General features: G+C 45.4%; 1 pseudogene; it reads left to right on the forward strand.

The window, feature by feature from the left end:
- Positions 1-12,682: 12,682 nt before the first annotated feature.
- Positions 12,683-13,553, forward strand: LOC148723532 (small subunit ribosomal RNA; annotated as a pseudogene; the record flags this gene model as incomplete).
- Between the last annotated feature and the right edge of the window lie 815 nt (positions 13,554-14,368).

The following is a 14,368-nucleotide window of genomic DNA, read 5'->3' on the forward strand; positions in this document are numbered from 1 at the left end:
AGTTTAGTATTTTCTTACAGATTTCAATGCAATCTAGTAAAATAAACTGCTTTTGGGTTGTCTGCGGATAATTTTTGTATAACCGTGTTTTCAGCGTGAACTGAGCAAGACTTGACCCATTACACTCTCTGGCCAAATTCCTAAGGAAACATCAAGTATCAACCACATTTTATTGTTTCCTTTGAGACTGCCTGACCGACTGGTTGACTGTTTTTTACTAAGTTGTTGGCCGACAGGTGAGTGACTGGCAAAACAAAGGTGACTGACTGGCTGACTGACTGGTTGACATACTAGCTGGTATTAGACTGGCTGACCACCTACCGGTTGCTGAGTGACGAGTGACTCTCTGACTGATCGGTTGAATCAGTGTGTTGAAGCTGAGTGGCTGTGACTCGTTACCTAACTTCGTGACAGATTCGTAAATGAGTGTCTAATTGCCTTGTTGACTGCCTAGATGACTGAAACGTTGACTGCTCAATGGTACTTGACTGGCCATCTGACTGGGTAAGTGACCGGGTTACCGACTGGTGACTGAAGGTAATTGACTGGTGACTGGCTTGTTGACTGACCGGCTAACGAAAAGGTTGACTAAACCATTAGCACTTGACAAGCTAACTTAATTGCTGACCGACTGGTGACTGAGTGGCTAATTGACTGGTGACTGACTGGCTGACTCGCTGGTTGACTAGCCGACTGACTAAGAAGTTGTCTGACCCAGTGGTACTTGACTGGCTATCTGACTGGTTGTCTGACATGCGAATCGAATGGTGAGCGAATGGCGCATTGAATGCTGGATAACTGGCTGACTGCATGATTGACTGACTGGCCGACTGAAAGGTTGACGGACTTAATGGTGTTGGACTGGATATTTGACTGGTTAACTGACTTGCTGAACAACTGGTGACTGATCGGCTAGTTGACTAATGAGTAAGTGACTCATTGTCTGAGTGGCTGATTGAAAGACTGAGTTACTCAATGGTACTTGACTGACTATCTGTCTGGTTGGTCGACTTGCTGCCCAATTGGTCGCGAATAATAGACTGCTGACTGACTGGCCGACTGGCTGGTTGACTGACTCGATTAATGAATGGTTGACTGGCTCAGTGGCACTTCATTTACTATCTGACTGGTTAACAAACTTAATGACCGACTTGTGACTAAGTGCCTAGTTGAATGGTGATTGAGATGCTGACTGGCTGGTTGACTGATTCACTGACTGAATGGTTGGCTGATTTAGTGGTACTTACTTGGCTATCTAACCAGTTAACTTACTTGCTGACCGAGTCCTGACTTAGTGACTAACTGCCTGGAGACTAACTGGCTGAGTGTCTTGTGGACTGACTGCATGACTCAATGGTACTTGACTGGCTGTCTGACTAGTTACCTGAGTTGCTGACCGACTGGCGACTAAGTGCCTAGCTGAATGGTGATTGAGATGGTGACTGGCAGGTTGAGTGAGTGAGTGACTGAATGGTCGGCTGACTCAGTGGCACTTGACTGGCTATCTGACCGTTTACCTGACTTGCTGATCGACTGGTGATTAACTGGGTGAGTGCCTGGTGGACTGACTGGATGACTGAATGGTTGACTTACCTAGTGGTACTTGACTGGTTATCGGACTGGTTAACTGATTTGCTGCCTGAGTGCGATGTTAACCGAGTGGCAACTGACTGGTTACTGACTGATGGTTAAATGGCTGATTCTTAACCTGCTGACTGACTTGTACCTGAACGGCTTACTAACTGGCTAACTCATTGGTTGAGTGACTGCTTGAGTGACTGGTTAAGTGACTGGTTGAGTGAGTAGTATTCCGACTGACTGAGTTAATCGTTACTGACTGATTAACGGGTAATCTAACTTACTGGTACCTGACCGGCTGACTGACTGGTTGAGTGACTCGGTAGTGCCCCACTAGCCCACCGACTTGTTGACCGACGTGGTGACCGACTACCGACGGGCTAATTGACTGGTGACGGACTTTTGAACTAACTGGTTGGTACTTGAGCGGGTTACTGAATGTTTAACTGACTGACTGAGTTAATGGCTCCTGAGCCAATTGGCTGACTGATTGACTTACTCACTGGTAGCTGACTGGCAATCTGACTTGTTGACTGACGCACTGACTGAGAAACGATTGGCTAATTGACTGGTAACTGACTGGTTAAGTGGTTGCCTGACTCACTACTAGCTGACCAGCCTATTTACTGGTTCTACTTGATTTACTATTCACTGGTACCTGATCCGCTGGCTAACTGTTTGATTGACACACTGGTTCATGAACGGCTCACTAACTGGGTCCCTAACTGGTTGACTGACTGAAAGACTTAAAGATTACTGACTGGCGACTGACTGATTAAGTGACGGTCTGACGCGTTAATTAAGTCATTCGTGGCCGACTACTGACGGACTGTCTAACTGACGATTGAGTAATAGGCTCACTGACTAATTGAATGACCCACTAGTACCTGACTAACTGACTGACTGGTTTACTAACTAGTTCACTGAATGATGACTCGCCGGCTGACTGACTTCTTGACTGACTCAATGATATTTGACCGGCTGACTGATGGCTTGACCGACCTACTGTTACTTAACTGGAATCCTGAGGTGTTGACTGCCTTACTGACCGACTGGTGACTTATTAATTGGTACTTAACTCGGTGACTTCCTGGTTGAGCGACTTATTGACTGACTTGTTAAATGACTGGTTGATTGGCTAGGTGATTGACTTGGTGACAGACTTATTGGTGGGTGATTACTGTCTGACCGTTTAATGGGTTGACCTAATCAGTGGTACCTGACCGACTAATTGACTCGTTGACTACCTTACTGAGGGACTGGTAATGGACTGACGAACTGAGTGGTTACTGACTTGCTCACTGAGTGGCCGAGTGACTGACTGAGTGACAGACTTGCTAGTACTTGACCGGCTGACAAAGTGTTACGCTACCTGGCTGACCCATAGGTGATTGACTGGCTTAGTGACTAGTTTACTGAGTGGTTGAGTGAATTACTGGTATCCTTCTGTGTCTCTCAATGGTTGACTGAGTTGCGGACCATTAATAAATGCACGGCTAAGTGACTATCCGACTTACTGAAAGTGACCAGTTGACTGATTGGTTTACCACCTTGCTAAGGGACTGGTGACTGACTGAATAAGCGACTAGTGACCGACTAGCTAACAAAGTAGTGACTGGCTGACTGGCCGACTGACTGGTCGACCTCGTCGGTGGTGCCTGACAAGCTGACGGACTGGTTGACTGACTCATTGGTTCCTGACGCCTATCTGACTAGTTGACTGATGGGTTGAGTGACTTGCTTACCGACTGGTGACTGATTGGCTGGGTAAGTGGCTGGTGGACTGACTGGGTGACTGTGTGGTTGACTGACTCAGTGGTACTTGACTGGTTATCGGACTGGCTAACCGACTCGACGATCGACTAGCGACTGCGTGGCTCATTGAGTTGTGACTGACCAGCTGATTGGCTGGTTTACTGACTCGCTGTCTGAATGGTTGAGTGACCCTAGCTAATCATTTTTCAGTCGGTGCGTCCGTCAACGGGTCAAATGGCCAGTCAGCTACCATTGAGTCAGTCAATCAATGAGTAAATCGGCTCAGGAATCTTTAACTCATTCAGTCAGTTAAACATTCAGTAACTCGCTGAGTTACCGACTAGTTAAATCAGTATTCCGTCACCAGCCAATTAGTTTGTGAGTAGTCGGTCACCACGTCAGTCAACAAGTCAGAGGGCTAGTGAGGCACGAGCGAGTGATTCAGCCAGTCAGTCAGCCAGTCAGTTATTAGTGAGTTAGTTTAGCCGTCAATTAGTCAGTAACCATTAACTCAGTCAGTCGGACAACGTCTCACTCAACCAGTTACTCAAGCACCTAAATAACCAATTAGTTAGCCAGTTAGTCAGCCGTTCAAGTAGTTAACCATCAGCCAGTAAACCATCAGTCAGTAACTAGTCAGTTGCCACTCGGCTAACATCGCACTGACTGACTGGCTCACTGCCTGATTGACTTACCGGCCGACTGAAAGGTAAACTGTCTTAATGGTACTGGACTGCATATCTGCCTGGTTAACTCACTTGGTGTACAACTGGTGACTGGTCGGCTAATCCACTGGTGACTAAGCGACTCGCTGACCAAGCGGCTGATAGAAAGACTGAGTAAATCAATAGTAATTGACTGGCTATGTGTTTGGTTAGTCGACGTGCTGATTAAATGAACCCAACGTCACTAATAAAATTACTACTGACTGAGTGGTCGACTGGCTGGTTGACTCACCCGATTAATGAATGGTTGACTGGCTCAGAAGCACTTGACTTGCTATCTGACTGGTTAACTAAGTTCGTGACCGACTTGTGACTAAGTGCCTCGTTGAATGGTAATTGAGATGCTGACTGGCTGATTAACTGAGTAACTGACTGAACGGTTGGCTGACTCAGTGGTCCTTGCTTGGCTATCTAACCGGTTAACTAACTTGCTGACCGACTGCTGACTAGGTGACTAACTGCCTGGTGACTAACTGTCTGAGTGTCTTGTGGACTGACTGCATGACTCAGTGGTACTTGACTGGCTGTCTGACTAGTTAGCTGAGTTGCTGACCGACTGGCAACTAAGTGCCTAGCTGAATGGTGATTGAGATGCTGACTGGCAGGTTGACTGAGTGAGTGACTGAATGGTGGGCCTACTCAGTGGCATTTGACTGGCTATCTGAACAGTTACCTGACTTGCTGACCGACTACGGAATAGCTGGCTAAGTGCCTGGCGGACTGACTGGATGACTGAATGATTGACTTTCTTAGTGGTAATTGACTGGTTATCAGACTGGTTAATTTACTTGCTCTCTAAGTGCGATGTTAGCCTAGTGGCAACTGACGGGTTAGTGACTGATGGTTTACTGGCTGATTGTTCACTACTGACCTCCTGGTTGAGCGACTGATTGACTGACGGGTTAAATGACTAATTGATTGGCTACGTGATTCACTTGCTGACAGACTTATTGGTGTGTGATTACTGCCTGACCGTCTAATGGTTTGAACTAATCACTGGTACCTCACCGACTGACTTGTTGACTACCTTACTGAACGACTAGTAATGCTTGACTAACTGAGTGGTTAGCAAATTGCTCACTGAGTGGCTGAGTGACAGACTGAGTGACAGACTTGCTAGTACTTGATGGGCTGACAAACTGTTACGCTATCTGGCTGACCCATAGCTGATTGGCCTATTGACTACTTCACCAATTGGTTGAGTGAATCACTGGTATCCGACTGTGTATCTCAATGGTTGACTGGGTTGCGGACCCATTAATGAATGCACGGCTTAGTGACTATCTGACTTACTGACAAGTGACGAGCTTACTGATTGGTTTACCACCTTGCTAATTGACTGGTGACTGACTTAATAAGCGACTTGTGACTGACTAGCTAACAAAGTTGTGACTGGCTGACTGGCTGACTGACTGGGCGACCTCGTCAGTAGTACCTTACCAAATGACTGACTAGTTGACTGACTCATTGGTTCCTAACGCCTATGTCATTGGATGACTTATGGGTTGACTGACTTGCTTACCGACTTGTGACAGAGTGGCTGGGTGAGTGGCTGGTGGACTGACTGGATGACTGAATGGTTGAATGACTACGTGGTACTTGACTGGTTATCGGACTGGTTAACCAACTTACCGAACGACTCACGACTGCGTCGCCTTTTCCGTCGCAACTTATCAGATGACTGGCTTGTTTACTCACTCCTTGTCTGAATGTTTGAGTGACCCAGTCCACCTTAAGTGGTTAACTGACTGGTCAACTGATTTGCTGGCCGACTTGTGATTGAGTGGCCAATTGACAGGTGATTGACGGCCTGACTGGCCGATTGACCAGATTACTCTCTGAATGGGTGACTGTTAAAGTGATATTTGTCTGGTTAATTGACCTGCTGAGCGATTCGTTACTGAGTGGCTAATAGAATTGTTACTGACTGGCTGACGGTTTGGTTGTCTGACTGGCTAAATAAAGGGATGACTACCCTTATCGTACCTGAATGGCTATGTGACTAGTTAACTGACTTAGTTACCGACTGGTGACTGCGTGGCTAATTGAGTGCTGATTAACTGGCTGACTGAGAGGTTGACAAGGTGAATGGTATTAGACCAGCTATCTAACTAGTTAACTAAGTTGCTCACCGAGTGGTGACCTGGAGGCTATTTTAGTATTGACTGTCTCGCTTGTCGACTGACTGGGTGACTGACTGGGTCACTGACTTGGTGGTACTTGAGTGATTATTTACTTGGTTCACTTATTTGCTCAGCTAATGGTTGACTGATTCACTGGTACCTAACTGGGTATGTGACTGGTTAACTGACTTGCTGACCGACCGGTGACTGCCTCTTCCATTGACTGGTGACTGACTGGCTGGTTGACTGACTGGATGACTAAATGGTTGACTGACTCAGTGGTACTTGACTGGCTAACTGACCTTTTAACTGAGTTGCTGACTAACTAGTGACTGGCTGGCCTACCTACTGGTCACTTACTGGCTGGATGACTTATTGTATGGCTAAATGCTTGATTGACTCAGCTGCACCACAATGACTATCGGAGTGGTTAATTGACTTGCTGACCATCAAGTACCAGTGAGTTAGTCAACTATTTAGTCATCCAGTCGGTAAACCAGCCAGTCAGCCACGAGTCAGTGGGTGAATTAGTCACTCATCGGTCAGCATGTCAGTTTACCAATCAGATACCCAGTCAAGTAGCGGTGAATCAGTGAACCATTAGCTGTGCAAACTAGTTAACCAAGGAAGTGGCATACCAAGTACTCTTACGTCAGTCAAACAGTCAGTGACCCAGTCAATCAACAAGCGAGACAGTCAACACTTAAAATAGCCTCCAAGTCACCACAAGATGAGCAGCTCAGTTAACTGGCTACATACCAGTCACGCAGTACTCGATTGGCCTGGAAGTCACTAGTCGGTAACAAAGTCAGTTAACCATTCACGTAGCCAGTCAGGTACCATACTCAGCCTTTCAGACAACCACGCAGCCAGTGAGTCACCATTCAATTAGCCACACAGTAACGAATCGCTCAGCAGGTCAGTTAACCAGAGAAATATCACCCATTCCGAGAGCCAATTAGTCAAACGGCCAGTCAGGCCATCAGTCACCCGTCACTTAGCCATTCAATCACAAGTCGGCCAGCAAATCAGTTAACTAGTCAGATAACCATTTAAGTAGGACTGGGTTACTCAAACATTCAGAGAGCGAGTCAGTAAACCAGCCAGTGAGCTGGTCAGTCACGACTCAAAATACGACGCAGTCGCCAGTCGCTTGACAAGGCGGTTGACCAGTCCGGTAGCCAGTCAAGTACCACTTCAATCATTCAGTCATCCAGTCAGTCCACCAGCTACTCACCCAGCCTTTCAATCACAAGACGGGCAGCAAATCAGTTAACTAGTCAGATAACCATTTAAGTAGGACTGGGTTACTCAAACATTCAGACAGCGAGTCAGAAAACCAGCGAGTCAGTACCACTTCAATCATTCAGTCATCCAGTCAGTCCACCAGCCACTCACCCAGCCATTCAATCACAAATCGGGCAGCAAATCAGTTAACTAGTCAGATAACCATTTAAGTAGGACTGGGTTACTCAAACATTCAGGCAGCGAGTCAGTAAACCAGCCAGTGAGCTGGTGAGTCACGACTCAAAATACGACGCAGTCGCCAGTCGCTTGGCAAGGCGGTTGACCAGTCCGGTACCCAGTCAACTACCACTTCAATCATTCAGTCATCCAGTCAGTCCACCAGCCACTCACCCAGCCTTTCAGTCGCCAGTCGGTATGAAGGTCAGTCAACCCATCAGTCGACCAATCAAAGAGGCCTCAGGAACCAATGTGTCAGTCAACTAGTCAGTCTACTGGTCAGGTACCACCGACGAAGTCGGCCAGTCAGTCAGCCAGTAAGCCAGTCACCACTTTGTTTATATTTTTTATTTGTTTTTTATTAAGTCAGTCACCAGTCAATTAGCAAGGTGGTAAACCAATTAGTTAGCTGCTCACTTGTCATTAAGTTGGATAGTCATTTATCCGTGCATTCATTAATGGGTCGGCAGCCCAGTCAACCATTAAGATACACAGTTGGATACCAGTAATTCGCTAAACCACTCAGTGAACTGGTCACTAAGCCAGTCAATCACCTATGGGTCAGCCAGGTAGCGTAAGAGTTTGTCAGATGGTCAAGTACTAGCAAGTCTGTCACTCAGTCAGTTACCCGGTCACTTAGTGTGCAAGTCAGTAACCACTCAGTTAGTCAGTCCATTTCCAGTCGCTCAGAAAGATAGTCAACAAGTCAGTGACTCATTCAGGTACTAGGTCAACTCGGTCAACCCATTAGACGGAAAGACAGTATTTACCCACTAATAAGTCTGTCAGCAAGCCAATCACCCAGCCAGTCAAAAAGTTATTCAACCAGTCAGTTAAACAGTCGCTCAACCGGAAAGTCAGCGAGTTAAGTACCAATAAATGAGTCAGCAAGGATGTCAAAATCTCAGGATTCCCGTTAGGTCAGTCACTCGCCAGTCAATAATCTTGAAGTCGTTCAGTCAGTCATTCAGTTAGGAACCCAGTTAGTCAGCCGGTCAGGAACCGGTAGCTAGGACAACCGGTTGGTCAGCAGATCAAATACCGCTGAGTTAGTCGACCAGTCGATCACCACGTCACCAATCACTCATTTAAGAAGTCAGTTAACTGGTGAGTCAACAGTTCGTCAGAAGTTTAGTTAACCAGTGAGCCAACCGCATAGGACCCCACTTAATAGGCTGGTCAGCTAGTAGTGGGTCATTCAACAAATTAACCAGTCAGTTACCAGTTAATTACCCAATCGTTTCCCAGTCAGTGCGTCCGTCAACAAGTCAGATCGGTAGTCGGCTACCAGTGATTTATTCAATCAGTCAGTCACCAGTTAAAGGCTCGGGAACCTTTAACTCAGTCAGTCAGTTAGAGATACAGTATCCCGCTCAGGTACCAACCAGTTAGTTCACAAGTCCGTCACCAGTTCGTCGGTAGTCGGTCACCATGTCGGTCGACGAATCGGAGGGCTGGTGAGGCAAAAGCGAGTCACTCCACCAGTCAGTCATCCGGTTAGGTATGAGTTAGTTAGTTTACCCGTCAATCAGTTAGTAACCATTGACTCAATCAGTCCGACAACCACTCACTTAACCAGTCACTTGAGCGGTTAGATAAAAAAATCAGTTAGCCAGTTAGTCAGCCGTTGGGGTACAAGTAAGTAAGCAAGTTAACAATCAGCCAGTTAACCATCAGTCAATAACCAGTCAGTTACCACTCGGTTAACATCGCACTCAGGCAGCAAGTCAGTTAACCTGTACGAAAGCCAGTCAAGTACCACCAGCCAGTCATCCACTCAGTCCACCAGGCACTCAACCAGTTAGTCAGCAGTCGATCAGCAAGTCAGGTAACTGGTCAGATAGCCAGTCAAGTGCCACTGAGTCAGCCGACCATTCAGTCACTCAATCAGTCAACCTGCCAGTCACCATCTCAATCACCATTCGGCTAAGCACTTGGTCGCCAGTCGATCAGCAACTCAGGTAAGTAATCACACAGCCAGTTAAGTACCATTGAGTCATGCAGTCAGTCCACAAGACAAAGCCAGTTAGTCACCAGATTAGTCGGTTAGTCACTCAGTCAGCAGTTGGTCAGCAGGTTAGTTAACCGGTTAGATAGCCAAGCAAATACCAGTGAGTCATTCAAGCATTCAGTTATTCACTGAGTCTACCAGCCAGTCGCATCTCAATCACCATTCAACTAGGCACTTAGTCACAAGTCGGTCACCAAGTTAGTTAACAAGTCAGATAGCAAGTCAAGTTCCACTGAGCGAGTCAACCATTCATTAACCGAGTCACTCAACCAGCCAGTCGGGCAGTAAGTCAGCAGTCTATTATTCGCGACCAATTGGGGAGGAAGTCGACTAACCAGACAGATAGCCAGTCAAGTAACATTGAGTAAATCACTGTTAATCAGCCACTCAGTCAATGAGTCACTTAATCATTAGTTGACTAGCCGATCAGTCACCAGTTGTTCAGCAAGTCAGTTAACCAGTCAAATATCCAGTCCAATACCAATGAATCCGTCAACCTTTCAGTCTGCCAGACAGTCGATCAGGCAGTCAGCCGGTTAGTCAGCATTCAATAAGCCATTCCCTCACCAGTCGACTCGCAGATCAGAAAACCAGTCAGATAGCCAGCCAAGTACCACTTGGTCAGACAACTTCTTAGTCAGTCGGCCACTCAGCCAACCAGTCAGTCACTAGTCAATTAGCCACTCAGTCACCAGTCGGTCAGCCATTAAGTTAGCCTGTCAAGTGCCAATGGTTCAGTCAACCTTTTTTTTTAGCCGGTCAGTCAACAAGCCAGTCACCAGTCAATTACCTTCAGTCACCAGTTGGTAACCCGCACACTTACCCAGTCAGATGGCCAGTCAAGTACCATTGAGCAGTCAACGGTTTAGTCATCTAGGCAGTCAACAAGGAAATTAGACACTCATTCACGAACCTGTCACGAAGTTAGGTAACGAGTCACAGCCAGTCAGCTTGAACACACAGATTCAACCAATCAGTCAGAGAGTCACTCGTCACTCAGCAACCGGTAGGTAGTCAGCCAGTGTGATACCAGCTAGTATGTCAACCAGCCAGTCAGCCAGTTAGTCACCTTTGGTTTGCCAGTCATTTACCTGTCGGACAACAACTTAGTTAAAAAATGTCAACCAGTCGGTCAGGCAGTGTCTGAGGAAAAAATGAAATGTGGTTGATACTTGATGTTTCCTTGGCAATTTGGTCAGAGAGTTAAATGGGTCAAGTCTTGCTCAGTTCACGCTGAAAACACGGTTATGCAAAAGGTATCCGCAAACAACCCAAAGGCAGTTTATTTTACTAGATGACATTGAAATCTGTAGGAAAATACTAAAATTTGCTTAATACCCGGTTTTCCTGCAAAACTTCTTTAGAGGGTGAAAAGGGTCAAGTCTTGCTCAACTCACGCTGAAAGCATGGTTTTGCAAAATTTATCTGCAAAGAAGCCAAAAGCAATCTTTTTGACTACATCGCAGCGAAATCTAAGAGAAAACGCCAAAATTTGGTTAAGACCCGATCTTTCCTGCAAAATTTGGCCAGAGAGTGATATGTGCCAAGTTTTGCTCAGCTGTGGCTCAAACCACGGTTTTATGATAAAGTATCTACGAACAAGCTAAATCCAACTGTTTTCATCAGATTGTATTAAAATGTATAAGGAAACACTAAAATTTGAATGAAACATGATGTTTCCTGAGATATGTGGCCACAGAATGGAATAGGTCGTCTTTCTCAAATCTCGCTGAGAACTCGGTTTTGCAAAAAAGTAGCTGGAAACACGTCAAAACCAAGTGTTTGGAAGAGATTTTGTTCAAATTTCTTTAAAAAAATGTGGTTTATACTTTATGTTTCCTGGGATATTTAGCCAGAGAGTGAAATGGGTCAAGTCTTGCTGAACTCACTCTGAGGACAGGCGTTTGCAAAAAGTATCTGCAAATAACCAAAAAGTAATTTGCTTGACTAGATTGCCTTGAACTCTCTAAGAAACCACTAAAATTTCCTTCATACCTGGTGTTTCCTGCAAATTTGGCCAGAGAGTGAAATGGGTGAAGTCTTGCTCAACTCACTCTGAAAATACGCTCTTGCAAAAAGTATTTGCAAACAACCCAAAAGCACTTTTTTTTACTAGATTGCATTGAAATCTGTAACAAAACACAAAAATTTGATTAAAACCCGGTGTTACCTGCAAAGGTTGGCCAGACAGTAAAATAAGTCAAGACTTGCTCATCCCACGCCGAAAACACGGTTTTGCAAAAAGTATCTGCAAAGAAGGCAAAGGAATATTTTTGATTAAATTGCAACGAAATCTGAAAGACAACGCTAAGATTTGTATGATACCCGATCTCTCCAGCAACATTTAGACAGAGAGTAAGGACTTGTTAAGTCTTTCTCAACGCAAGCTGAAAAGACAGTTTTCCACAATGTATCCACGAACAAGCCAAATCCAATTTTTTGACCAGATGGTAATGACATCTATAAGAAAAAACTAGAATTTAGTTTAAACACGATATTTCCTGCGAAATATGGCCACAGTGAGAAATGGGTAAAGTCTTGTTCAAGTAGGGCTAAGAACTCGGATTTGCAAAAGGTATCTGCAAACTTGCCAAAACCAATTGTTTTCAATAGATCATTACAAAATATGTAAGAAAACACTAACATTAGGGTTGAGAGTTAGGATAATGGTTAGGGTTAGGAATATGGATAGCATTCTCCTACATCCTACCTTCAGAGTCTAATCGGGTTCTGTTGGGGCAGCATGCCAGGAAATGGCACGGGCTAGTTGTACGCGGAAAAGACGTGGCATACATTGAGTTTTGTCTGCGTTGGGCAAAATAAAAGAGAAGGCCCGATGGCTCGGCGACCTTTGATAGGGCCGCCTTGACGGGGGAGCAACGAGCCAAGGCGCGATCTTTTGGTGGCTTTTCGCTGTCTGAGCGATCAAAAGAACGGAAGGTGCGGCATCGTCCGTTGGTGGGAGAGGCTTGTGGCCGGAGTTTGAGTTGTTTTATTGGCCACTGACTCCGATATGGCATAGCTACCTTGTGTATCCTGCCAGTAGTCATATGCTTGTCTCAAAGATTAAGCCATGCATGTCTAAGTATAAGCACTAGTACTGTGAAACTTCGAATGGCTCATTAAATTAGTTATCGTTTATTTGATTGTACCGTTAGTACTTGGATAGCCGTAGTAATTCTAGAGGTTACGGTTGCGAAAAGTCCCGACTGTCTTCGGAAGGGATGTATTTATTAGAGTAAAAACCAATGCAGATTTTGCCCGGTGTTGTGGTGAATCATAGAAACTAATGGAATCGCACGGTCTTTGCGCTGGCGATGTTTTATTCAAATATCTATCCCATCAACTGTCGATGGTAAAGTAGTGAGTCACCATGGTTGCAACGGGTGACGAAGAATTAGGGTTCGATTCCGGAGAGGGAGCCTGAGAAACGGCTACCACATCCAAGGAAGGCAGCAGGCGCGCAGATTACCCAATCTTGACTCAGGGAGGTAGTGACAAGATATAACAATACAAGGCTTTTGCAAGTCTTGTAATTGGAGTGAGTATAACCTAAATCTTTTAACGAGGATCCATTGGAGGGTAAGTCTGTTGCCAGAAACCGCGGTAGATCCAGCTTCAATAGCGTACATTAAAGTTGTTGCAGTTGAGAAGCCCCTAATTGGATCTTGGGATAGCCCGGCCGGTCTGCCCCAAGGTAGGTTACTAGCCTAGCGTTTTTTCCTCGCAGAGACTGGGTGTGCTCCTACCTGAGTGTGCTCGGGATCTGGAACGTTTACTTTGAACAAATGAGAGTGTTCAAAGCAAGCCAGTGCGGGAATACGTAAGCATGGAATAATGGAATAGGACTTTGGTTCTAAAAGGACGTAAAGACAGCAGAGTGACAATAACTCTCAAAAAAGAAACAACAACTTTATAAGACATCGAAAGATAACATGAACTTCCCTAAGGTTGATAACTGGTTGATTTCACGTACAAATGAAAACGTGTCGCGGACGTTGTATTCACGCGGGACATGTGGCTCTAGAGGATTACAAGGGATTTTAGATAAATTGTAAATGTAGGTACCTATTGAAGATACTATGGGTCGAAAAGGAGGTGTTTCATTAGGCTGCCGAGCCTTGTGCATTTTAGGTAGCCCATAAAACCTGGCTGATTGAGAACCAGTTGGATAGATTCTCTCACACGTATCTTTTTCTAAGTGGCCCTTATTTTTATGCGCTCTTAAATAACGTTGTAATTTACCCTCCCTTTGTAATGTAGGATCGTTATCATTAACCTTAAACTTAGAAGTTTCTCTGATAATGGAAAAAATACTTTCTTCGTAGGCTTTCCTGTCCATGAATACCAAGCCAGTTCGTTTTTCAGGCTTCAGTATTACAATGTCCTTGTTCCTCCTCAAATCCTTTAGTATCCTACATTTCTTTAAGTCCGCTGCAGAAGGTTGGTGGGAAGAAACGTACGAATGGGCAAGATGAGAAAGGTCTGCGACCAGTTTCCCTTTAGCTCTCTGTCGAGTAGATTTCTGACCATGGTGCGATTAATCAGCTCAAAACAAGAGAAGACATCCGTTTTGCTAATGTTAGGAGGACAGATAGAGTGTGAAGGACCATATTTAAGTATTTCCAATTGTTCGGACGTGAGATTGTGCGACGAGAGGTTGGTGACTGTCTCCGTTGAAGCAAACGGTAGAACCACATTTCGCGTTAAAC

Source organism: Stylophora pistillata, chromosome 9 (assembly GCF_964205215.1).
Source record: "Stylophora pistillata chromosome 9, jaStyPist1.2, whole genome shotgun sequence".
Classification (NCBI taxonomy): Eukaryota; Metazoa; Cnidaria; class Anthozoa; order Scleractinia; family Pocilloporidae; genus Stylophora; species Stylophora pistillata.